The sequence below is a fragment of the Salvia hispanica genome, chromosome 6 (assembly GCF_023119035.1).
Source record: "Salvia hispanica cultivar TCC Black 2014 chromosome 6, UniMelb_Shisp_WGS_1.0, whole genome shotgun sequence".
NCBI lineage: Eukaryota > Viridiplantae > Streptophyta > Magnoliopsida > Lamiales > Lamiaceae > Salvia > Salvia hispanica.
In genome coordinates, this window is record NC_062970.1 from 20,502,544 (window position 1) to 20,529,900 (window position 27,357).

General features: G+C 39.6%; 1 long non-coding RNA gene and 1 pseudogene across 1 annotated transcript; one reads left to right on the top strand and one right to left on the bottom strand.

Moving 5' to 3' along the window:
• The window catches only part of LOC125194894, an 86,987-nt pseudogene that overhangs the window by 7,888 nt on the left and 51,742 nt on the right, over nt 1–27,357 (bottom strand).
• Nucleotides 24,482–25,106, top strand: LOC125196719. The gene is made up of 2 exons (XR_007171933.1): nt 24,482–24,777; nt 24,850–25,106. It is a non-coding gene; the product is annotated as an uncharacterized LOC125196719 (long non-coding RNA).

Genomic DNA, 27,357 nt, shown 5'->3' on the forward strand with positions numbered 1-27,357 from the left:
ACGAGAGTTAGTTATTCTGCCAACTTTTCATTCGTACCTCGCTTTTTCAGACATGGTCCCCACAGTAGGTTTATTTCCTAGGTCTAGTAGTGCAGTGGTTTTCTTAGATCAAGTGTCGGACAGTTAAATTTCCTTTACTACGCTCTTTCATGATTTTGCCTAGGTCTAGCTGTTAGCTTACGAATTTTAAAGGTTCCCAAGTCAAGTTAATTTTAATTTTTCCTCAACCCAAAAAAATGCGTGGCAGCAGCCAACACCAAAAACACACCCAAATCCTTGAACATGAGTATTACGCATCCTTCTCTGTGGGATCGATCCCTACTTCCCCATACTAGGTTTAGTAAAGTGGTTGAGGGTTTTTGAAAGAAGTGCTTTGTGTGTCCGACGACCGGGATTCCTTGCGATCAACGAGTTCCTAGACCACGTGATCTAGTGGATTTGCTGGATCTAGGGAACCTGTTATTCTCTATTTTTGAATACACGCACACACAACAAGAGGGCTTTTCAAGGAGTAAGCTGGTGAATGATTCCATGCTCCTTGCAAAAATTTTCGAATAGATCGGATGTGAACTCGCCACCTTGGTCGGATCTGAAAACTTTAATATAGTGTCCACTATGTCTTTCAACAAGAATTATGAACTCTTTGAAAAATATCAATCACCTCAGATTTCCTTTTCAAGAAATATACCCAAGTCTTTCTGGAATAATCATCGATGAAAGTTAAAAAATACTGATTACCTCCGGTAGAAACAAGCTTCAGAGGACCGCAGACGTCTGTATGAACGATCTCTAACGGGCGTGATGCTCTCCATCTCATTTCTTTAGAGAAACATCCTTTGCAAAACTCTTCAGGATGATCAAGATGCGGCCAACCTTTCACCATATTCTTTGTGGACAGAAGCTTCATACTACCAAAATTTAGATGTCCAAGACGCAAATGTCATAACCACGATTCATCTTTAACAATAGCATTCATGCACTTCAACGTATCATGTTTCGTATTCAATGCAAATAATCTATTTTTGGACATCTTCATGATACGCCCGAATTTTGCACTGTTTTAAGGCCATTATTTGGTCCGTTTTTGTTATCAAAATCACTCTACATGTCCATTATTTGCATATTCTATACATTTTGGTATTTTGATCGTGTTTTGTGAGAAATGTGCATATTTGAGCCGAAAAGGGGAGAAAAAATGCATAGTCTGGAAATCTGGAGTCAGACGGCGACCGCCGGCCAGTGGCCGCCGCGAAGTTAGGATGTATATCGCCGGCGCCAAGCGGTCAGAGCTATGTGGCGGTTCGCCTCGGAAATTTACGCATTTGTGGAGAGTTCTCGCCCAGACGACCGCCTGAGGATGATGTGTGGCGGTCCGCCACCGAAGGGTCCGAGTCTCTGGACTCCAACGCGGCGACCGCCGGCCAAGGTGCGGCGGCCCGCCGGAGAAAGGCGGCGAAAATTCTTATTCCTTCTGTAAATTCTTATTCCTTCTGTAATGATTGATTGCATATATTTTGGAAATAATTCAAGATTAATTTGGAAATAAGATTTGAATATATCTTGTGGATTTTATATATTATATAAGATTTGATTTTGTATTAAATCATGGATTAATTATAGATTTTATCCTTATTTTATGGATTTGTAGGGATTTAATTCCTAGATGAATCCTAGTTAAATTTGGATAATGACAATCTAATTTTTATCTATATCCTATGGATTAATGTGGATTTATCCCTAGACAAATCCTAGTTGGATTTAGATAATGATAATATTATTTTATTCTTATCCTATGAGTTTATATGAATTTATTCATAGATAAATTCTAGATGGATTTGGATAGTGATAATATAATATTTTATTCTTATCTTATAGATTTATATGGATTTGTTCCTAGATAAATCTTGGATAGATTTGAATAATTATAATATAATATTATTTAATTCTATGGATTTATATGGATTTACTCCAAGTTAAATCCTAGATGGATTAGGATTAATATTAATATTAATTTATTTTATCCTATGGATTTGAATAGATTTAATTCTATTAAGACAAATCTTAGATGGATTAAAATAAGTATTAATCCAAGTTATCCTTATCTTTTGGATTTATATCCTAGATAGATTAGGATATTGATGATATATAAGAAAATCCTTATTTAATTGGATTTAGATAAATTTATTTATCTAAGAAATCCTAAGTAATGTTTGATATATTCTGGATGTCTATTCTAAATAGAATTAAGATTTGTATAAATCTTGGTTGATAGGATTTTATTTTTATCTTATGGATTATGATGGAATTGTTTCTATCTAGTAATATCCTAGTACGATTTAAATAATGATAATCCTAGATCAACGTTATCTTGAATTGTAGGATTTGATTTTATCGAAATAAAATCTAGAATAATCCTAAATGGATTTAGATAGTTAACTCTATCTTGATAAATCCTAAATAAATTTGGATAATTATTATCCAATATAAAACTTAATTATTTAATTGATTCTCCCTTGACTAGATTAAATAATTGTCGATAATTATCATGTGTGTTTAAATGCCATGCATTAAATGGATTTATCTGTTTATTTGGTGTTTATCTATTTTAAGTGGATTATCTGCTTTATCTGCTTATGTGATAATTATGCAAAAACCATATAAAAATATCTAAGTGATGATTACAACAAGTGCGTTGTATATGGTCTCCATCGGTTGGACTGCCAAATTTTGTGAAGCTGATTTTCTAATATTATCGCCACCTACAAAGTAGGGACAATAATCCTACGAAAACAGTAAGTTCATAAGGGCGGACTTCTCACATAATAAATAGAATGAACTAGAAAGTGGTTCCCAATATTATTGCCACCTGCAAAGTGGGGACAATAATCCTAAGGAACTGCGAGTTTCAGGGTTCAATCAGAATTTATGAGATAGCTTGGTTTTGTTATCAGCACATGAACATTGTTATGGGAGTGTGTTGTAGAAATAAAATTCTGTAATGCTAAATCTGATGGTCGTGCTTAGGCAGCATTAGGCGTGTTGACCTCCAAAGGAGGAAGATATTGATGCGTCGGTGTTGTGACCAGTAAAATTGTCAAAATTTTAATGCGTATTAACCTCCAAAGGAGGATACAATTTATTAATTTTGCTGTTGTAAGATACATAATTGTTTTGTGGTTATTTGTGATTATGTATTGAGCATGAGTATGTGATAATAAGTTTATTTGCCAAATCTTCATTATGTCATTTAATATTTGTCTGCGATCCTTAAAGAAAGTAAACTCGAATGCCTAAATTATGTAGACCGGAAACGAAAATGGATAAGATTCTCATCGCTGAAAGCTTGGAGTTTATACTCAATGATTCATGTCCTCCATTTCCTCGACATAATTCCACGAAGAATGTTCGAGAATGCATTATGCATGTACTTGACAAGCTCTTTGAGGAATAAGGTCAAGCTATTTTCCTTTAAGTAGCTCGACAAGTCTTGGTTAATGACGATGAAAGATGGATATCAATAGAATCTGTCAAGATGATTCGATTGGAATATCCTAGAGTGACAGAATGTTTTGAGGATCTTTTGATCACTCAAATAGTTTCTGACACAAGTCATCGCCTAAAGTAACAAGAAATGACTATAAGAAGGTTTAACTGAAAAGTAGAAAATCTTCAGAATAATAGTCGTTGTGTTACTATTAGAGGAAAGTAACATGATAGATGACGAATTCATAAAGGCTGCATTTTTCTTAAGTCCTAGTTCATTTGAACAAAAGACTAGATATGGAAATGGGAGAGCCTGGATTGTCATCGAAGTTTGTTTAAAGCGAGAAAAGATGCTTTGTGAGTTGGATTGACCTATTTTATAGAAGGACAATGACTTACATGACAATGCAACTTCTAAGTAAGAGATCTTGATCCAGTTAGGTTTTTGTTGCAGTGGGAGCTATTAATGCTCAACTATTGTTTTATGGTTGATGCTTAAGGCATCATAGTATTAAAATAATATAAGTGCGACAAGGTTGAGTATTCAACAACACATCAACTTCTTAATCATTGAATGATAAAGTATTTATGGCTCTTAGCCTTAAGGCCAAGAAAATACTTAGAAATTGTTCGAACTGATCTAGACTATCAAGATTTTAACATTTCGTTAAATAGCTTGACAGTTGAGAAAGTCTGTTTAATGCACTATGAGTTAGAATCATTTGATTTTTCAAGAGATTCAGAATACTTATAGAAGTGCAACATAGAAAGACTAGCAAGTCTTAATGGTTTACACCATAAGGAGACGAGCAAAGGGTTATGATCAGTAGTGGGAGTCTAATCTCCATTAACGAATCCAAGCATTCATCTAATGAATGGGATAGTTATGTAAGAAGGAATCGAAGTCTTTCTAAGACAAGTTTGATTAAGTGATGAGTTGTACTCATTAAAATCTTATCATTGATGGGATAAACATTAAAGAAACTACCAACATCAGTACCTTCTACAAAACACGAGTTGTGGACTAGAGCGTCTCTAGTCTAGCACATCTCAAGGTGTAATGTTGTTCCAACACGTGTTGGAAAAGTGTCCAAGAAATTGGAGTTGAGTACTGAGGCATGTTTTAAGGTTTGTCCCAAATGATGTAAGGTTATAAGTTCTGTAATCTTCAAAGATATAATTCTTGTATGAAGATCAAGAGATGAACTACAAGCCTAACAGCGTGATAACTCTCAAAATAAAGAGAGAGATATCGGATTTTCCACATTACCAAGAAGTCATACCATTAGAAACTTTTGCACTAATAAAATCAACTTCAGTACCTAAGATTGTAAGAACCATATCGTAGTGGGAGCGTTCCACTGGAACACAACAAGTTCATGGGTCTAAGAGTGTCGTAAGACTCAGTCTTAGATTAACTTGAACATAATCCCTTTAACTACAATGTAGTATTGGTTAATTTGGATAATCATCTTTGAAAAGGTGATAGATTCCATATTACAATCTAAGATAGACAACATGTTTTACAAGACTTGCAATACTACCTACAGGCTGTGTCAGTCAGTGGGAGCAAGTATCTTTGCAAGTGTAAATGTGGATCTCAAATGGCTAGACAATGACAATGGGTTATGCCCAAAGAGAATTATCTTCTCGCTATCGTTGTGCCAGGATTTATTCGATCATATTGTCTATTAGAACTTACATAAATTAGAATGTATGTATTATGATTGTCAAGACAGCCTTCTATAAATAGAAGTCTTGAGGAAATCATCTACTAGAACATTCTAATGGATATGTAATTAAGGGCAAGAAACGCATGATTGGAAGCTTATATAGACCTTCGTGGTCTTAGGCAAGCATCTAAATCAGAGTATATGTGTTTTATCAAAATTGTCAAATATTTGGAATTTGACTTTTGCCCATAGCAGTGCTGTAAGCACAAGGAAGTTGAAAGTGCATTACATATGGTATTATTGGTACTCTACGATGATGAAATCTACAAAAGTTGCAAACAACTAAGATTGGCATCTGGCGTAGGAAACTGGTTGTCTACCCAGTTTAAGATAAATGATTTAAGAGAAACTAATTACATTCTTAGCATCTAAGTCCTTTTAAGATGCTAGAAAGAATGTTGAGATTCTCTTAGGAATCCTATATCTACACATTGCTTGGAACATTTAAGCATTAGAAATTCCATGAAAAGGTTTATACCTCTCAAGATGGAATTGTCTTGTCTCTAGTCAAGTGTCGTTTGACGCTTAGTGAGATCAAGAATTATGAGACTAGTTTCGGAGATAGTTGTCTCATGTATGCTATAATGTGTACTAAGTTTGATATTAGTTGTGCTTATGCATAGCAAGTATATATCATATTAACCATGGCAAAGGATTTTGATTGAGGTAATGAATATACCCTAGTGCTTGAGAAAGACTAGTAACTATATTCTAGTTTACCAGTCATTCATGTAATGTCCTTGGGGTTACACTGTCTTAGTTTTATGACTAATCAGTGATCGAGTAAGTCATCCTCTGAATATGTGTTTACCTTAGGAATATCTTCCTAATAGCTTTAATCGTAAGTTTGAGTATGCCTATGAGTATTATTTTTTATTACTCTAGTGAAGGCTAACTCAAGGGACACACGAGTTTATTAAGCTAAGCAATCACATATGGGGATGAAATTAATTAAAGATCAAGTACGCAGCAAAGACATTATGGTGAAAAAGATATTATCAGAGAACAACCAAGCAGATTTTTCTTTCACTTAGTGAAATGAATGGTAGTTCGATATATCTAGTACAAAGACCTACTTTGAGTATAAGTGGGAGAGTTTTTGGCAGTGGGTATACTCGAAAGCATGTTTTGAGTATAAGTGGGAGATTGTTAGGTTTGGTATACTGAAAAGCATGTTTCGAGCAAGTTTCGCGCGAATAGAATCTTGCTTGTATACGTAAAACTCTACAATCCACTTTTAACCCGATTCAGTATTATTCGAGCAGTCTCGCACGAATAGAATCACTATTATTATTACATTGTGTTTGCTTGTGCATTTATAAGATGTTTTACAAACATTTAAATGCATAAGAAGTAAACAAAGTCTAAGTCTTTTGCTTAGTAGACCGGTTGTGGGCGTCGTCCACTTTAAGGTAACACGGTCAGATCTATGCAATGCTTTGCAAAAGAAAAAGAAGAATTTCACAACCTAGATAGGCTTTGGCTACCTATCGTGAAAGGTTGCAATGTCAGTCCGCATATTTCTAAGCCTTACTGAAATAAGATGACATTGGTGTGGTATAGCACTGAACGGATCTAACAGCAAGACGTGTCTTTATGCTATCTACTGAAAGACTAGGTCTTGATAAAATACTATTTCTTAATCTACATATGTTAGCATTGAGCATACGGTATTGATTATGCACTACTTTGACTTATCAAATGGTGCGGGTTTTTCGCAACCCAATAATCCTGATATATTGGGTAGTGGTGATTAATATCTAGCGGTGCTAGGATTGCTATTATGTTGAAACGTGCGCGAGGTGAGTCTCGTTTGATAATGTCCTCAAGAGGAGCTCGAACAAGGTTTTATTATTCGGAAAACTGGCCAGTTGGAGTTTTATTACTCTATGAATAATAAATAAATGTTTCTTGCTAAGTCCACTCTTGGAATTAATAAGATATTAATTAATTAAGTCCATAGCAGACATTAATTAATTAATGGACATTTATATCTTAAGCGCGGGAAATAAATAATAAAAAAGTGGAAACCCGGATTACTTGTAATTTCGGATTTGGATGGGGAGAGTTCAATATTACTTCTGTAGTGGCTGCTCGTAATATTCCAATATAAGCTTGTATTAAATTGTGGGTTCAATTTAATTAGTAAAAAGCTAATTGGGGGAGCCCATATCCAAAACCTTCCATAGATCCCTGTCTGGGCCCAAAAGGAACTTAATATAAATAGGAGAATAAAGGAGACAGAAATCATTCATTATTATTACTCATAATTTTCGAAAATTCGCTTCCCCTCTACCTAGAGGAGTTCGAATTTCTCTCCTAATTGGAGAAGGATTTCTTCTGTCTTCTTTATTCGAGTCCTAGTATTTTGATAAGATCAGCCCACCCTGATATCGAGATACAGTTCGGGAACCAGAGAGAAGATCCGTGGTCTAGTATTGAAGATCATCACGTGGAGAAGGCGCGAGCAATCGACGATTCTTTGGAGAATCAAATCGGTAACTCTAAACCGTAGAATTCATGTTTTAGGATTTACTTTCTTTGAGCATGAATTATTTGCGTTCTAGCATGCAATTATCTGTTTAACATGTGAATTGATTAATCGCATAATCGGTCAAATAGATCCTACGTCTGATTTATTTGTTTTGTACAACCTGACCCGGTAGAAAAAGAGATAGAAAATTAGAAAATGGGCAGGAAAAATTTGTGCAACCTGACCTAGGGGGGAATCATAAAAAGTTTTAATAAAGAAAGTTTAGAAAATAAAACAGGCAGGAAAGGTTTGTAACCTGACCTGGTAGAAAATAAAATAAAAAGATAAGGCAGAAAAATTTATAAAAACTTGACCCAGCAGAAGAGGCTAGGAAACAAGGCCAAAATGGCCAGGGAAGTCTCCAAGTGGGAAATTAGATTTGTAAATAGGGAGGTTGTCTGTAATTTTTGTCCCTAAGTTCACATGTCCTCACATATTTTACTTATATTTCTTGAACTTAGAACCCTTAGGACTCTCACCTATACACAATGCAGCCCTCTGTACCCATTACAACCGAATTAAAGACCTTAAGGAACTTTTGTGTGTCAGTAGAACTCAAGGCATTAGTGGTATGACAAAATGAATGAGTGAATGGTTCTGACATCTCTGGTAAAGAATGAGTCACTAAGAGAATTCAACAGTTGGAATGATGGAAGCTATCTTGACAAACGGACAAGCAGATTAGGTAGAAGGGGGAGGGAAAGGAATATGAGACTGTAGACAATTGGATTGACCTTAAGCTTGTGGGGACAATTGCCAATAACGTAAACCAGTTCCATCCTTTCTTTCATGAGACGATGTGTTACAATTACCTATGTTTTTCTTTTCATGAACTTTTACATATTACAACATCTTTGAATAAGAACCATGCCTTGTGAAGTGCAGGATTTAGAAAGAGTGTATCGTGTACTGGATATATCACAACTCTTAGGTCCAGAGGATTCGCTAGATCACTAGGTCTAGTATAGAGAAGTAAAGAGATCGATCCCACGAGGAAAGATGTGCTAGCATGCATTTAGAGGGTTTTGGGAAAATTGGATGCTGCCACGCAACAAGTGGGTTGAGTAATTTCAACTACTGGGGTACGAGAAATTAAAAATACTTCAAATGCTAGACCTAAGAATAGGGAAACTTAAACATACCCATGGTTCGAAAACTTAAAATTAACTCCAAACGGTTTATCAAACTACTAGGTCAAGTAAAGGAGTTTCCTAAAACAGACAGACAAAAGAACACGAAAAAGCATTGGGACAGATTCCCGATTTAGCTACTATGGCAGATAAAGTTGCAAAAGTAAACAAATAACGGATCTGGACTCTAACTACCAACGATCTTCATCCTCTTCAGAAAATAAACATGAACTTGAACGAAATAGAGCATTAAAACAAAGCAAATTCAGATCGGACATTAAACACTACGATTAAGCACATTAAAACAGAGCAAATTCAGATCTAAAACTACTGGGTCGAGTAAACCGAAAGCAACAACAGAACATCCGTAACCATGTAGAATTGAAAATAACACCAATCAGATCCACAACTCCTTTCAACAATGCGTCTCTAATTAAACAAAATCTAACTTCAATCTGTCAAACCCTTACTCCTCATCTCCGATTCACACGATTCAACAGTAATTCAACTCCGATCAACCCGATCTCAACTCCAACAAACAACAATTGCGAAAAGCACCCAAAACACTAAATACCAACAATCAAACAGTATAATCAGCTGGAACGTAAACATAGAACTCCATAGCAACGATATTCAAAGTTTAACACCAAAATCAAAAGACGCCGAGCTTCTAAAATCCGTAGTCTCAGCTAGAACGACAGAAATCAAAAGTGAAAAATAGTAAATTGCTTCTAAACTCCGTAGTCTCGGCTAGAACGACGAAAATCAAAAGCGAAAAATAGTAAATTGTATTTTCGCCCTTCACAAGGACGGTGTTACACCGCTGAATCAAGACTAGACTATCACCCAATTCTCAGAAATTACCCCATAGTGTCTAAATGTGCAGAGTAATGTAGTGTGTGTGAGCTAAGAGTGAGCCGAGAGAGATATCTTGCTGATGATTGTTGCCTCTATTTAGAGTTTCAGCATTCGATTTTGCTTTATTCATGTTTGGATATGTTTGATTTTCTTTTGATTACTTAGATCTAGGTTCAAAATGTTCTGATTGTTGTTTGATACGTTAGATTTAGCTGTATGTAGTTAGATTTACGTCAGATCTAAGCTTACATATGTCAGTTTTCATGAAACTAGGGTAGTTACTGTCGATCTGCTTTTAATTCGTTTAAATTGCATGGATCTAGTGCTAATTGGTTAATATCCCGTTTTTCGCTACATTCTATGTTTCAGATCTGTCGTAGTTGATTAGCGAGTCTATTTTGGTTTGTTTGAGGACGAAGATGATACACTCGAATTTTGCACTGTTTTAAGGCCATTAATTGGTCCGTTTTTGATGTCAAAGTCACTCTACACGTCCATTATTTGCATATTTTGTCGATCTTGGTATTTTGACGTGTTTTGTGAGAAATGTGCATAATTGAGCTGAAAAAGGGAACCAAAAGGAAAAGTCTGGAAATTTGGAGTGAGACGGCGACCGGCGACCGCCGGCGCCTGGTGGGCAGAGCAGTGCAGCGGTCCGCCTTGAAAAATTACACTTGGAAGAGAAGTCTCGCCCGACGACCGCCGGAAGTCATGTGGCGGTCCGCCGCCGGAGAAACAGACTCTCTGGACTCCAACGCGGCGACCGCCGGCCAATGTGCAGTGGCCCGCCGGAGAATGGCGGTGAATCCGAGATGCCCTAGATTTGCTCCAAGATTTACTATATTTTGAAGATCTTTTCCTTCTACAACAAGGATTGGCTTTCCCCTATAAATAAGACCTCAAGCTTCATCAAATTAGAGAGCTTCTACTTGCAAAATAATTCATAGAGATTAAAAGCTAGAGTACTTCACTTGTGCAAGGAGTTGGAGAAGGATTTCAAGAACATCAAGAACGAAAAGGATTCAACCTACGGATTTTATTTGCTTTAGTTTTATGTTCAAATTGTTTTCCCTTCAATCTATGTGTTTAGCTTATTTCATTATGTGTAACTAAACTCATAGGATTCTAGGGATGTGTTAGTAACGACTTTGGTTATACAAATTCATTTTTCTATTTAATATCCGTTTTGTTTTTACTCTATTTCTTCCCTAAGTAGTTCTGATGCTGTAAGATTGAGTGGCACAGTCTTGTTTGATTTAATATAGCTTGCTTCATAACTGTGAGAGAGTTCTAGCGAATTAGATTCACTTAGTAGACGCTACAGTTAGCTTCCCTTAAAACGGCACTGTTAATATAGCTTGCTTCATAACTGTGAGAGAGTGAGGACTTTTCAAGGGTCTTAGGGGCTTTATGCAGTTACGTGTTAGGATTGACAACCCTAATTTTGTAATCAACGTTTGCATCGCATGAGCATAAGCTAGGTGACTCGTCCTATCAAAGTAATAATTGTGCTAGGGTATTGTAGTTTGGAATTTGTATAACCATAACTGTGAACGCACATCCCTGGAATTCCCTTATCTCTATATTTTATCTTGTGAGTTATTTGCATCTAGTTGTTATTTGCTTTCGAATATTTTCTGTTTTCAAAATTTTTCAAAATCTCTTGTTTCTCTAGATAGTAATTGAGTTCTAGTAGAGGATAGGCACTTTGTGTTTGCCTTCCCCGTGTTCAATATACCAGTACCGACCTTTAGCTATACTATATATACTCTGTATACTTGCAGATTAATTTAGTGCTAATAAAAAGTGCATCAAGTTTTTGGCGTCGTTGCCGGGGAAGACAATTCACTTTGGAGTGATATCTTCAAACGGATAATTTACTACTTTGGATTTTAATTGCTTTTAGTTTTTATTTTTAGTTTAATTTGTTTTTGCTTTTGATTCTTATAGGTTTTGTATGTGAACGCGCTCTAGGTAGGACAACCTAGAAACGTTCGATTTAGAACTTGAACGAAATCGTAGGAAAATAAGGAGTGAAAAAGGATCAGGATCGATGGGTGTCAAAACGGACCTCACAAAATTGCAGGAGATGGTCAAGGTGTTAATGGACGAGAAAGATGCAGAAAGGGCAGCCCGAGAGAAGTTAGAGAAAAAGAACAAGGAAATTCTACCCGTAATGAACATGTTCAATCATGGGAATACAATTACTTTTCCCGAAGGCCCTCGTATTGACGCTAATAACTTCGAGTTACGCATGACCCTTATACAAAGGGTCGAGAAAACTCCTTTTGCAGGTAGGGCCACCAAGGACGCCAACCGCCATCCCTCCAAATTTGTGGAAATCGCGAACACGCTCAAGTTAAATGGTGTCGACGACGATACCATAAGGGTAAGACTCTTTCCATTCTCATTGACTGATTATGCTAAAGAGTGGTTTGAGTGTATGCCCCTAGAGAAGGTCTCCACATGGAAGGACATCGTTGCAGCCTTCCTCGACAAGTACTATCCGCCAGGCACAATCTTGAAGCTGAAAAGCGAAATCTTTCAGTTCATCCAAGGCCATGACGAGCCCCTCTATGAGGCGTTTGCTCATTTCAAAGATCTTCTCCGAAAGTTCCCTAACCACGGTTTCACCGTGGACCACCAGGTAGGAATGCTTTATAATGGATTTAATGAAAAAATTTATGGTATGTTGGATTCAGGGGCAAACAGAGGCCTCTTGAGAAGGTCAGGTGAAGATGCCATGGCAGGGATCAAGGAATTCGCCACCAATAGCAGGGGGTGGTCGAAAGAAAGGCACAACTTGAAGATGATAGCTGCAATTGAAGAGGCCGAGGAAAGCTCTTTTGCGAAGGAATTGGCCGAACTCAGGGTTAGGATAGACCAAATGGACACCTCGAGGAAGGAGGATCCGATTCCACCAACCTCCATCATAGAGGTCTCTAACCCGAAACCCCTGCCCCGATAGTGAAGGAAATAAACTACATGCAAGGAGACGGTTCCAACAAAAACTACAACAATAATTATCGCCCTAATCAGGGGGGCGATAATTTCAATAATTATAATGAAAACCGACCTCATCCAAACCTTTCTTATTCTAACAATAATTTCTTGCAACCCCCTGTAGGATTTAGTGTTGTCAAAGGAGGAGTAGTTGAAACAACCAAAAAGGAGGAGAAGTATGATCAATGAATCACGAGGATCTTGGAAATAATTACGCAAGACAGAAAATTTAATGATACCAAGATTGAAGTGGTTGAAGCTAGGATAAACAACCTCGAGCAAGGAACGAACACGATCTCAACTGTCATAGCAAACATCAACACTCAAATGGAGCAGATCCAAAAGAAGTTAGATGAGGACATGGCAAAGGCATCCTCACAAGTGGATGACATTAACAAAAAGTGGGTAGCGAGACAGAAATCTGGAGACTGCCAGACCGCCGGCGGACCGCCACACACCCCGCGGCGGGCCGCCACTGAGACGGCAGAACCACTTACTCAGCAGGGACTCGTGCGGCATAATGGGATTGTGCTACCTTTCCAACCAAAGAGGAAGTTTAAACTCGAAGAGCAGTTCAAACATTTTTTGAACATGTTTTGCAAAGTTCATAATAACATTCCTCTAGTTGAATCGTTGCAGGAAATACCTAAGTATGCAAAGCTACTAAGGGAGGCGGTGATGAGGAAGAAAAAGCCAACGAAAGCCGACCTTAAGCTACCGCATCATTGCAGCGAGATCATCCAAAAAGAAAGGGCAGTGAAGCAGAGAGATCCGGGCCAATTCATTATCATATGCCGGATTGGAGAAGGGAAAGTTGACAAAGCCCTATGCGATATAGGATCTTCCATCAATCTCATGCCACTGAAGTACTACGAAAAGCTCAACATCGGGCCGCTCAAAACTTTAGACATGACACTAAGGTTGGCCGATAACTCGTCCATAAAAACTGTAGGTATGATTGAGGATGTCTTAGTTAAAGTCGATGATTTTATTTTCCCCGCAGACTTTATTGTGCTTGACATGAAAGTAGACAAGAAAGTTCCTCTAATCTTAGGGAGAGATTTTCTTGCCACTTGCAAAGCTTTGATTAATGTAGATCGTGGCGAGATTACAATCAGTGACAACTATAGCCACTCCACCTATAAGATCGAGAGCGAGATGCTCAAGTTTAAGTAGGCGAAGCGGGTGAAGATGGAACGGCAATGCAGGGCAATCATGGTCACGGATTTGACAAAACCCCAAGACCCATTTGAAATGGAGGATCCTTCTACCTCTACTATCTACATTGTCAATGAGGTAAGACGTTCTCCCAAAATGGACAATCCTAACTCCTCTACCTCTGTTCTGCAGAAGAAAAGGAAAAAGAAGAAGAAAGCACCCAAGGAGGACCCCGAGATTTATGTTATTAAAACCAATAAGGGGAAATACAAGTGGTGGAAGAAGCTGGGGACCAAGTTGCTCCCTATGCCAATTTTCAACACTCGTCGCTGATCCGCCCAAATAGTGGGCCACTTCAAGTTGAGCTAACGACTAAAAACAAAAGCACTGGTTGGGAGGCAACCCAATCTCCTTTATTTATCAGTTTTTTTACTCTTCTCATTTTTATTTTTTTTTTTCATTTTTCTTTTCTAAAAAAAAAAAATTACGGGTGGCAGTCGCCGAGCACAACACGGCGGTTTCCACACGTTTGTTCACATGTGCAGGATAGGTCGGGTCTAGGGCAAGCTTAGGGCGGGCCGAGGAAACCGCTGGATGGGCCGCGGCGGCCCGCCGAGACGTGCCATTTACGGAGGCCCGTGCGGCGGCCCGCCACGCAGCATGCGGCGACCGCCTTACGCAGTCCAGAAACAAGAATGGCCTATTTAAGGTATGTTTTCTATTCCTTCTCCCATTCCTTCTCAAATTTCTTTCCTTGTACATAATCCCCACCTTTATAAATAACCAAATTCACACACCCACACTCTCATTCTCTCAATTCTCTCCAAGTTTAGAGTTCTTCTCCTCCAATTCTCATCAACACAAGGTATGAATCCTAGCTCAATTTCTGAGCTTTGTTTCAATTCATTCATGGATTTTGGCATGTTTCGGATGAATTGTTCGGTAGAAACTCTTATGATATGATGGGGGATGGTTGTGTATGCGTATTTTTGAATTTCCATGGTTGATTTGTGTATGGGTGATGATTGAAGCTTGGTGAATAGTGGCTCCCTCTTGTTTATACTTGTTAATATGTTGTAATCATGTTCATAGCATTGTGAGGCTATTATTACTTCCATGAATTGCAATACTTGAGAATTTCAAAGAGATTGTTGATTTGTATTGATTTATTGTTGATACGTCTCTGCATGGGGGATAAATTCACGTTGGGGGGATGGATTTTTGTGTCCTAGTTTGGATGATTATGCTCTACATGTTTACATGCTACCATCTAGGATGATATAAAACACAAACTTGCAATTGATTGTTAATTCTTTGTTCATGCTTATAAGATTGCAAGTTTGGGGGAACCTTTGATTGCCCATTGGTTGATATACTTTTTAAAAAAAAAGATATATTCTTCTTTTGTAGGAAAATGGGATCAAATGGAAAGCCCGAGAATGCAAAGAACTATGGCATTAGCCTTGCCTCGTATGAGCAAAAGGCTATGTGGAAGAAGTTGTCGGCGAGAGAGACGGCGCCCTCGAGGTACCCCCACGATTTCCCTCTCCAAACTTTGGGGATCACGGAGGACTTTTGGGCGTTGTGTGATGTGGGAAACGGGAACGGCCTTCGCTACATGTTCGAGAGGAAGTTTGGTTGTTTGCGGTGTATGATATTGAGGTGGATCAGTGGGACATATCGGAGCATGTACTCCATGCTAGAGTCTCCACACAAGTTCTACCCCTTCCATTTCATATCTCGGTGGTATATGAGAAATGTACCAGGGTTGGTAGGCATCCTCTTTGGGATAAACTTAGGGAGGTTGCTGTTCGCACAGAGGGCCTTCCGTGACTGGTGGGGAGGGGGGAATTTTAATATTTTTCTTTCTGAGGATGAGCGGCAGGGAAGCAATACAAATAGAACAAGAGAAATGGTTGAGTTTGCGGATACCCTAAATGATTGCCAGTTACTGCACCTTGGAGCAGATGGGGCAAAATTTTCATGGGAAAGGGGGGAAACATTTGAAAGGTTGGATAGAGCTTTGATCGGGGAAGGTTGGCCGGACCTGTTCTCATCAACTAGAGTCACAAATCTTCCAAGAATCCTTTCGGATCATAGTCCGTAACTCATTTAATGCCAGTTGCCAGGACACCCTGATTGGGCTCGTTACATGCATGGTTTTATAGGGTTTATTACACTAACATGGCTAACAATGTGCAAGAAGAATGGCGAATTCGAGTGTGCAGGAGCTGTAAAACAAAGAAACCGGCAATTGCAAGAATGACCGGATCAACTCAGAAAAGGAGTTAAAACAACATGGAATAGAGCCAAGTTGATCTGCTGCGCGGCCGAACTGATCAAGTGGAGTCGTGCAGCTGCAATGCTGAGTCACATGAGAGAGAAAGAACAAATGCTACCATAGAAGGACAGAGTTGTCAAAGAACAAGATGGGCTTACCGTAGGGATTTAGGCCCAACATTCGCTCTATTATTATAGCGAGAGTGCACAGACTCATTATCACGCATCATCTTCATTTACCTCAAATTCAACTTACTTTTCTTAGCATGGAGTAGAGTCATCTTCATTCATCTCTTCTTCCTCATCTAGGGAGACGAGATCGGATCTACGTAGAAGTCATCTTAGCTCAACGCTTTTGTAATACCTGAGGGATTAAACAATTTACAATCTGTTTTTTTTCGCTCATCGCTTTCATAGTTTAGCTGTTTTGTCATGTTTGCTTTCAGCTGTTACTCTAGTTTTCTTTTCACTGTTGCTTTATTTTTGCATTTGTGCTAGAATTCTGTTTCCGTCACTTTTCATTGGAGATCCTTTATTTACAGATCGACTTGCACGAGAATTGTCCAGATAGCTTAGATCTGCTTATATTTACGTGATTTTCTTATGGATCTACGTTCATTCTATTTGATTTCATGCTTACGTTTGTGCTCTGTTCAGATCTGTTTTCCCCTGTTTAATCTAGTTGCTTCGTGTAGAAGTACATTGGAATATGTTATAACTGCAGTCTCTGTCACCTTTTCGGTGTTTACAGCTTTTGTGTAATGCGCGCGTCTGTGTCAGTGGTCCTGCGTACCTTTTGTCTTTCCATTTTTAGCTTAGTTGATCCAGTCAATTTCCACAGTCCAAGATGTCTTAGTTTAACTTGATCCGTTCAGTTATTTAGCCGATCAATTTTTCCCCTTAGTTAACTTAACCCAAACTTAAGCGTGGCCGCAACCAACCTTCCAGATGTCTCATTCCTGACTCCAACCACATCCATCTCTGAGGGATTCGACCCTTACTTCCCTTTATTAGTTTAATAGTATTGTGGGTTAAGGTCTTGAATTGCTCTCTGCATCTCTTGTTCACTGCCCAACGACCAGTAGTAGTTATCCAACCTGAACCGGTTATCTTTTGACTCGATCAGGTTGTGCATGCTCTACGTGTTTTTAATTTACTTGTGAATTGTTGAGTACGAAGAAAAGTAGTTTCAAATGGCGCCGTTGCCGGGGATGGATTGCGTTATGAATGTTTGTGTTTGAGATATTTGGCGTACATAGTTTTGTTTTTTTTTTTCCTTTTTCTTTTGCAGTTTATGAACAAGGCCTGAACTTTAGGCACTGGAATAATCCCACTTACTGGAGAGATACAAAATCTAACTGGAGGATCCGAGAAACAGGCAACCCGGACACTACGACATAGGGGGACCATCGTATACCAGCTCAAAAGGAGAATAAGATCAGAATCCATTCGCGGACAGTAAGGAGAACCCTGTTACAGAGGCAGTACCAATCAGAATGGCTGGAGGTGTGAATGGTGATCTGGAGATCGGGACTCTCAACGCCCACCTCCCTGAAGAACTAGCTCGGGCAATAGTGGTTACTCCAAGGAAGGCGAACATCAATGTGAAGAACAACATATTTTCCGCTCTACCTCAATATGCTGGAGACCAACTGTGAACCCATATAACTTTTTGAAAGAGTTATGCAAGATTTGTGGGATCCAAAAACGTCCTGCTGGGTCAACTGAAGAGGATTACAGACTTAGGGTGATAACTTTCGCCCTACGATCGGAAGCTGATACTTGGTTCATGAGGTTAGCTCCAAACTCCATCAGAACATGGGCTGACTTCAGGTCTCAATTACTGGATTATTTCTTTCCCTCCACCAAGACAAATGCACTGAAGAAGGAAATCCAGCGAGCCCACCAAGATTGAGATGAACCGTTGACTCAGTATTGGATGATTGCCTGAATAATCATATGGAGGAGGTGGAAATTTTCAACAACTTCTATGAAGGAATGACTCCGGAGAGCAAAGATCTGACGAATTCCTCCAATGGAGGAGATTTCTCAAAGTTGAAAGTAAGTGAAGCCAAAAGAGTACTAGAAAGGCTGGTGAATGCCAAAAGAGCATATGATTTGCCCCAAGCTCTAATGATGAGGCGGGTGGCGGCAAATACCACGGTGGAAGCAATTGAAGACAGGATTGATGCCCGAATGGATAAGTTCAAGAAGGCCATACTAGCTGCTTTGGAAAAGAATGCACAAATCCATTCTATTGAGAAGGTGAAGGCGGTAACAAATCAAGAGGAAACCTATCCTAATTTTTTACCTTCCGGAGATCAAGAGTTCCAGGCACAAGCGAATGCAGCGGGGAACTGGAACCAGAGTCCCAGCTGGAACCAGTGGAAGATCAAGGATACCCCATGGAGAGATAATCATGCTTTCTGGTGGTCAGATCCCAATACAGCTCAACAACCACCGATGGCAGTCTCATATCAGCAACCACCAGCTATTGGGTATCAACAACAGTTAGAAGGATAGCCTCATTGGAAAAATCATAACCAACAAGGTGTGGAACAACAACAAGGGAACCAATCAAACTGGCAGAACATGAATCAGAATAATCAAATGGTTTCCTATGTCCCGCCACACCAGAGAGGTTATCAGAACAACAACCAACACCCTCAACCGCAGCAACATGGGAACTTTCACCAGGGGCGGGGGTCTTCATCAAATCCCCCACCAGGAGTGAACACAGGAAGAGGGTCCAGACATATTGATGATGCAGCAGGGGATTTGTTGAATGCTCAACAACACATTCGAGGGAACATCCAAGCCAATAATGACTTGGTGCATAAAATAAAAGATGCTCAGCAAGAGCGGAGAGTCGCCGTGGATATGCTTACCAAACAGCTATCACAAATGGGCAAAACACCGAATGAGATGCGGGGGCATGATGGCCTACTCCCTGCAACGCTTAAAATTCCAGATAAAGCGAACATAAGCAAGATCACCTTGAGATTTGGAAAAGACTATGATGAACCCCTGGGCGGAACATGGAAGGAAAGTAGAGAAGAGAACAGTGAGGGAACTCCCCTTTGGGAGGTGATAGAGGAAAGAGAACCATGTCCACAGATTGCTGAACCACAACCGCTAAACCCCAAACCTGAGGAAGTAAGAAAGCATGAGCGAGAAGATTCAGGTGAAGGAACCAGCAACGCTGTTGCTGTGAAGCGCACGAAACCTTACCCATACAGGGAAGAGCTAAAGAGGCAGAAGGAAGACCCAACTAACTTCATGGAGATTTTCGGAAACCTTACCCATACAGGGTACATGATTTCTTATACTGTGCAGATTTTCATGTAATTAAAATGAATGAGTCTGAAGCCGGAGAGGCCAGTGGAGTGTTGTTGGGGAGGTCATTTCTGCGGACAACAAAGACCATCATTGATGTAAGTGATGGTACCATTTGTTTGGACTATCATGGGGAAAAGTTCACATTCAACATTGATGAGGCTATGAAGAAACCTATGAACACCGAAAATTTGCACTCCACGGATGTGATCTATCCGTTGATCCAACAATATTTGGAGGCTGAACTAATCCAAGGACAGCTGGCAGCTGCGGAGATGACGGACTCGATTGAGGAAGAAGTGTCGGAATGGTGTGAGACTCTATTAACGCAAAACATTAATGATGGGGAAATAAATGAGACAATTATGGGGTTCTGTAAAAAATCCTCATCAATTGGACCGATTGAATTTGCTCAATTAAGCAGTGTGGAAAGAGTGTCAGATTTTGGAGAATTAACGGCAAGACAATTGGAGAAAAACCCTTTGCCCTAAGAGGGAGTTACACCTAAGAAGGAACTGAAAACATTACCTCATGTTCTAAAATACGCTTACCTGGGGGACATTATCGGATTTAGTCGGGATCAGGCCCAACCTCTCTATGCACCATACAAGACTAGAGAAAGGAGCCAAGGCACATCGGGACCCGCAAAGGAAAATAAATCGAAACATTCGTGAAGAAGCCATTTAGGGACAACTCGGAGGTGCGTACGGTGGAAGAAATTCCACTGCGCACAGCCGATGTTCTCGCCTAAGTTGACTTGAGTGTAAATGTCTTAGGTGATTCACTTGATCAATTGAACGAAGAATGCCGAATGATGCATGGATCAAGTGAATTCATAGGGCATTGACAGAGCTTGTATATAGTTGTACATAGAGTCTTCTTAAGCTTTAAAAAATGAAAATCCAAACAAAGTGAATTTCCAAAAGTGAAAAAATATTTTTGGGACCCAATTTGGGGAGTCAAGTGTTAAAAGTGATAATTATCTAGCTTGATCCACCTAGTTTGAGGTCCCAAGTTTTTTTAGGTAAAATTTTCTTTTTTTCCGCTAAGTGTTAAAAGAGGTGATGACCGGCATGTGTAAGGAAAAAAGGGGGGAAAACAGAGGTTTTAGGAGGGATATCGAAGAGTCGAATAGAATAGTAGTAATTAAAAACCTCCGTACTCCATTCCCCCACTTTCCCCTAATTTTCTCATCACACTTTCTCTCTGCAGATTCAGGCGAAAACAAACCCTAGTTTCCCAACTCCACCACAATAACCAGAAGAGATGAAAGGCAATTTGCAGAACGCCTCAGGGAGTGCAGCCACACCTAGAACCGCTGAAGCAACGGCCAGGCAAAAGTCACAATGTTAGTGGAGGCATTGAGAATGTTAATCCAGTCGATGAAGCCCGACTCTGACGCTGATCTCCTAATGGCTAAGATGGGAATTGTGCCTACCCCGCCGTCAACAGTTGATACGAGAATGAGCAAAGCGGTAGAAGGGGACGCAGAAGGGCCCACTAATGAGCAAGAAAAACTACCAGAAGTCGCTAGGGAAGAAGCCGAACAACCATTACTCACGCCTGAAGAGGTTGTAGCGAATTTGGCAGCGGGAGATACTGAGATTCCTGAGGAGACAATGGAGATGTGAGTTGAAAACCCTACTGAGAGGGTAAATGAAGCCACAAATGGAACAATGGAGGAAAGAAAGGTGCCGACCGTGGCAAATGAAGAGGGGAGAATCAGGCGAGCAACTCCCAAAGAAGAGGCTGCTAGGTCTAGGGTAGCAACAATGCATATCTACCAGAGGAGGCCAGCAAGAGAAGAAGCCTCAAGGAAGAAATCTAGTGAGGAGCAACAAAAAGGAACCCCAACGAAGAAAGCAGATGGGGCTAGTGAAGGGCAAGAAGGAAGAGCTGTGGAACCACCACGTCACAGGAGGAGACTCCTTCTTGATGAAGAACCAAACGAAGAGGAGGATGAAGTTTTCTTCACACTGATTGAAGCACTTCCAAGCTCTGGGCACCCTACCCCACATGCTAAAGTAGAGGATACTGCGAGAGAACAGAGTGAAATGAAAGGATGGGGAAAGCCGTCGCCGGCCCAGTGAGAAAGAAGCCGCGACAGGCTTCGTCTACCTTAGTAATCCATGAAGGACGACAGAGAGCGGAGGACAATGATGAGGAGGAAGAAGAGGCGTTGAGAAGGGAGCGCTAATCAAAGCGAAGGAATGACGTGGCGAGGGAAACGACAGAGCAGAGGCCAGAGATGGCTGAAGTGCAATTTGAAAAACCGCAGGTTGACTTGACTGACGACCTACTCAGGCGTATGATCACCTTCGACGACCCCAAATTCACAAAGGAGTGAAAGGCCAGGGTGGAGCGAGACAGGAAAGGAAGATCAGGAAGACGACTGAAGGAAGAGACTTTAAAGGAACTAGAAGTAGAAACAGAGTCTTCGGAGTACATCACAGGGATTTGATTTGATTGGTGATGGTCAAGCTGAGAGTACAGTACATATTCTATATCACACAACCTTCAGGTCAAGAGAATTCACTAGATCACTAGGTCTAGGAGATCTCAAACCAGAGAAGATTCGGGTCTTTGGACCCACTCTCAACCAACTGTCAAAATCTCAACCCTCTACACTATTAACTAGTATAGGGAAGCAAAGGATTGATCCCACAGGGAAGGATAGAACGCGAGCTTGAATCTAGAGCACTTTAGGAAGAACATGGGGTTGGCTGCTGCCACACAATTTTGGGTTGAGTAATTTAACTACTGATGCATTATATATTAACACTAAATAAACATGCAAGTTGAAAATCTTGGTTCAACTTCTTTATTGCCCAATATGACCTGTACTCCATCTCAAGAGGCAAATGACATGACTTTCCAAACAAAAGTTGATAAGGAGACATACCTATTGGACCATTGGAGGCAGTGTGGTATGCCCACAATGCATCATCAAACCGAAGGGCCCAATCCTTACTATTAACACTTATTGTCTTTTATAGAACTGACTTGATCTCCCTATATGCTAGCTCAGTTTGCCCATTCGCTTGAGGATGGTAAGGCGAGGTGACTCTATGCTTGACTCCGTAGTTTTCCAACCACCTATTGTTGAAGTGAGATCCTCCATTACTAATAAGAGCATGGGGTGTACCAAACCTACAAAAAATGTTTTTTCTAACAAAAGCAGTGACAACTTTAGAATCGTTAGTTCGGGTTGGAATTGCTTCTTCCCATCTAGAAACATATTCTACTGCAAATAAGATACATTGGTACTCTCCTGAGTTTGGGAATGGTCCCATAAAATATATCCCCCATACATCAAACAATTCTACTTCAATGATGGTATTCATAGGCATCTCTTTCTTCTTAGAAATTCCTCCGGTGCGTTGGCATTCATTGGATTGGAGAACAAAGCTGGCAGAATCATGGAAGATGGTAGGCCAATAGAAACTGCTCTGCAAAATTTTGATCGCGGTTCTTTGCACGCCAAAATGTCCTCCAGTTGGTGATGAATGACACCTCTCCATTATGGCCGCCCAATCATCTTGAGGTACACATCTCCTGAGTATAGTATCTGCACATCTCTTGAACAAGTAGGGCTCATCCCAAAAATGAGATCATACATCTCTAAAAATTTCTTCCGTTGATAAGGAGTAAGATCAGGAGATGTACCTTAGCTGCTAAATAATTAACAATATCAGCGTACCATGGAAAGGTGGCTTGTGTGAAGAATAAATGTTAATCTAGGAAGTTGTCACGACCACATTTTCTAAGGATAGAAAACACGGTTGATCGTGACTAGGGGAGGATTAAAGAAGCGGGGAAGAAAGGGTAAATAAACGAAACTCGACCATAGCTCGAAATAATAGGGGCAATTCAAATAAAATCAGAGTATTATCTCAACAGCTGACAACTCAAAGGAATACAATATCTCATCAATAAATGAACTCGAAAGAAACAACATTTAACAGAAGCATTCGAGAGAAGAATCATATTATCTATGAAGACATAATATATTCAGAATATTTAAAAGCAAACACAAACCTTCACCAGCTCTGCTCAACACCCACCGCGCTCATCACAGCTCAACCTGCACATTTTTAAAAAGAATGCAGGGGCTGAGTACTTGATGCACTCAGTGGACTCATGCCGAAAACATTTTATAAAATAATATTTATCATGCCACCATTGAGTGTCCTCGGGGTTCTAACTTTAAAAATGCCCGAGACACTAAAATCATTTCCATTGTAAAATTCGACTGATCAGTCATTTTCCCATAGATGTCTACCATATCTGATCCATTGATGACAAGGAATGTGGCCACATTCCAAGTCACTAGACCGGCCGACCCAAAAGACGGCTCACGATCCCCATTGGTGTACACTAGCCTGAGTAGGGACTCACTCCCTAGTTAGACCCGAATTCGATTATCCATAGATGGCAAAAGCCACATCAGATAGGTTCCATAGATAAAACAAAACACGGCATGACAAATATTCATCATTTTCACATAAAAATATACTTAGGGCATTGCCCTTATTTAAAAAGAAAGCCCACCTCCTTCACTTAGCTCCTCAATCACTTTCTGCTCCAACCACAAACAACTTGCAAAGTTCACCCTTTGAAATAATATGATACGCTAAAATTAGACTTTGCAAAATAACTAAATTTACCAATGCATGCATCCTAAGTGTGTGCTCAAAATATTCTTCGTTCTCATATAATAAAAACAGGTTCATCAATTAAATTACCAACATAGTTAATCTCTCGGTTGTCACTGGAAGAAGGCAATATGCAAATTTCCAAAGTCCAAATACTTGATAAACTATACCAAACGTTATTAGTACTAATTAACTAGCTTATGATTTAGTCCAAAAAGAAAAGTCAAATCAACAAATACTTGATACTCCCACATAATTCCCCTATATACTCCCCTAACCAACACATTCATTAAACCAAGGAAAAGAAAAAGGATTAGTACCTATGCTCCCACAACACTACACGTCCATACTCCCTTCCCAACACGTGTATACAAAAAGAAAAAAAAGAATAGGTACTGCATACTCCCACCCGTCACCAACACGTCTTCCTCACCAATTCCTACCATCAACTCTCTCCCTCTCGACATTCTCTTCACAAAATTAAGGAAATACCCATCTCTCTTCATCTAAATCTCAACTCAGTAATCGATATCGTCTTCTCTCTCTCTCCATGTCCCAAAAATTGGAGCAGCCACTCATTCTCCGTCCCTTTTCTCCTTCGGCGACAGGTAAGTCCGCCTCCCTCGTTTCCCTTTTAATTCTTATAACTATCATTATTCAAATTCGATTTGTTCGGGCAGAGGTTCATGTTGAAAATAGTTTCAAACAAAATGGCCAAAGATTATATCTTGGGAGCGGTTACAGATTATTCAAGGAATTATTCAAGAAGTTGCAAGGATGAACTAAATTCTCGTGGCCTACTGTGAGTGTGCTACCATGATTCATGAAAATATGCAGCAGGAATTTCATATGTAATTGGGAGAAATATACCTTTATGTAAGGGAGAAAGATATTGCAATTGCAGGAGGAATGAAACTCACGGCTTTCTCCTCTGGAACCTCTCTCTCAGACTTTTTATTTTTATTTATCTTGGATTTTGAAGAATGCGGAGATATAGAATAATTGTAGGCAGAAACCGATCAGTATCATGGAAGGATATATATATATATATAACTGTGGGTATGTGTATCTGTAAAGATTGGATTTAGTTTGTTGGAGATTTTTCAGGGGGTGGAGATGGGGAGAAACCGTATGGTGATGGGTTAGGAAAATTATAATTGACCAAAATTTGACTGCATGACTAGAATGAATAATTAATATTTTGGGCATCTAAAAGTAAAAAAATTCCATAGACTCTTAAAATAAAACGGAACGACATTTGGCTTAAAAAAAAAATTCGACAGTATCCCAAGGAATAGAAAAAGTTGGGCGTCACAGAAGTTCTCGTTGATTTCTTGTGACAAAACTTCTCCTTTCATCGGGTGTTCCAACCGTGACAAATGATCTGCTACTACATTCTCACACCCTTTTCTGTCTCTTATCTCAACATCAAACTCTTGAAGAAGTAAAATCCATCGAATGAGTCTAGGCTTTGCATCCTTCTTTGCAAAGAGGTGCCTAATAGCTGCATGGTCAGTGTAAACAATAGTTTTTGTCCCAACAAGATAAACTCTAAATTTATCAAAAGAATACACAATAGCAAGCATCTCCCTTTCAGTAGTCGTATAATTAGCTTGATCAGAATCTAAGGTCCTACCAGCATAATAAATGACTCTAAAAATTTTATCCCTCTTTTACCCCAAAGCTGAACCAACCGCAATGTCGTTTGCGTCGCACATGATTTCGAAGGGCTGACTCCAATCTGGGGTAATGAGAATGGGAGCGTTTACTAAAGCTTTCTTCAAGTTTTCAAAGGCCTGCAAGCAATCAGAAGTAAAATTAAATTTCACATCTTTTTCAAGCAACTTACAAAGAGTTTTAGAGATTTTAGAAAAATCCTTGATGAATCTCCGGTAGAATCCTGCATGCCCTAGAAAACTTCTTACTGCCTTCTCATTGGATGGAGGTGGAAGTTTCTCAATAGCTGCAATCTTTGCCCTGTCGACTTCTATCCCTACAGAAGAAACTTTATGCCCTAGAACTATACCTTCTTTTACCATAAAGTGACATTATTCCCAATTGAAAACGAGGTTAGTTTCTACGCATCTATGCAAAACCTTAGCTAGATTCTCAAGACAATGATCATAGGATTTGCCAAATACAGAAAAATCATCCATTAAGACTTCCATCACTTTTTCAATCAAATCATGAAATATAGCCATCATACATCTCTGAAAAGTAGCAGGAGCATTATACAAGCCAAAAGACATCTTCCTATAAGCATAAATACCATAAGGACATGTAAAAGCAGACTTATGTTGATCTTCGGGAGCAATAGCAATTTGATTATAACCAGAATAACCATCAACAAAGCAGTAGTAATCATATCCCCCTAGTCTATCAAGCATCTGATCAATGAAACGCAAAGGGAAATGATCTTTCCTAGTGACTGCCTTTAACATCCCATAATCAATGCACACTTTCCAACCTGTAGCTACTCTCATGGCTATCATCTCTCCATCCCGACCAGGAACAACAGTCATCCCCCCTTTCTTAGCTACTACTTGTGTAGGACTCACCCATTCACTATCAGATATCGCATAGATAATCCCTGCATCTAGTAACTTAATCACCTCCTTTCTCACCCATTCACTATCAGATCTGGCCCAAAAACGCGTACCTGAGATGATCGGGGAGTGGTTTCAACTTTACCATAGGTGGTCCTCGAGGTTTTTCCAATGCTTTCTTCCTTTCTTCCTCTTCTTCGGGAGTGCGTAGTGGCAAGAATGCATTCCCCTTTTGAGGGATCCTTTCAGGGAGCACCTCAAGTTCCCCAACTATAGCACAAACATTAGCATCACAAGCAGATAAATCAGTGTTAGGAGTGAAAGAGTTTATGAGACAAGATTCGAGGGATCTTGAGTTTGATGAAAGGTGACTTCCACTTCCCCCACACAGTCTGTGACGACTTGGATGACGCTACATTCTTGGTAGCCCTCTGCCCCTACTTTTCCATTGAACTTAAGAGCATCGTAGATGTTGAAGGTGATGCTCTCATCATGCAGTTTTAATGTTAATTCCCCCTTCTGTACATCTATCATGGCTCCCCCAGTGGCTAAAAATGGCCTTCCAAGAATCAACGACACCTTCTTGTCTTCTTGGATGTCTAACACAACAAAATCAGCTGGGAAAATAAATTCTCCAACTCT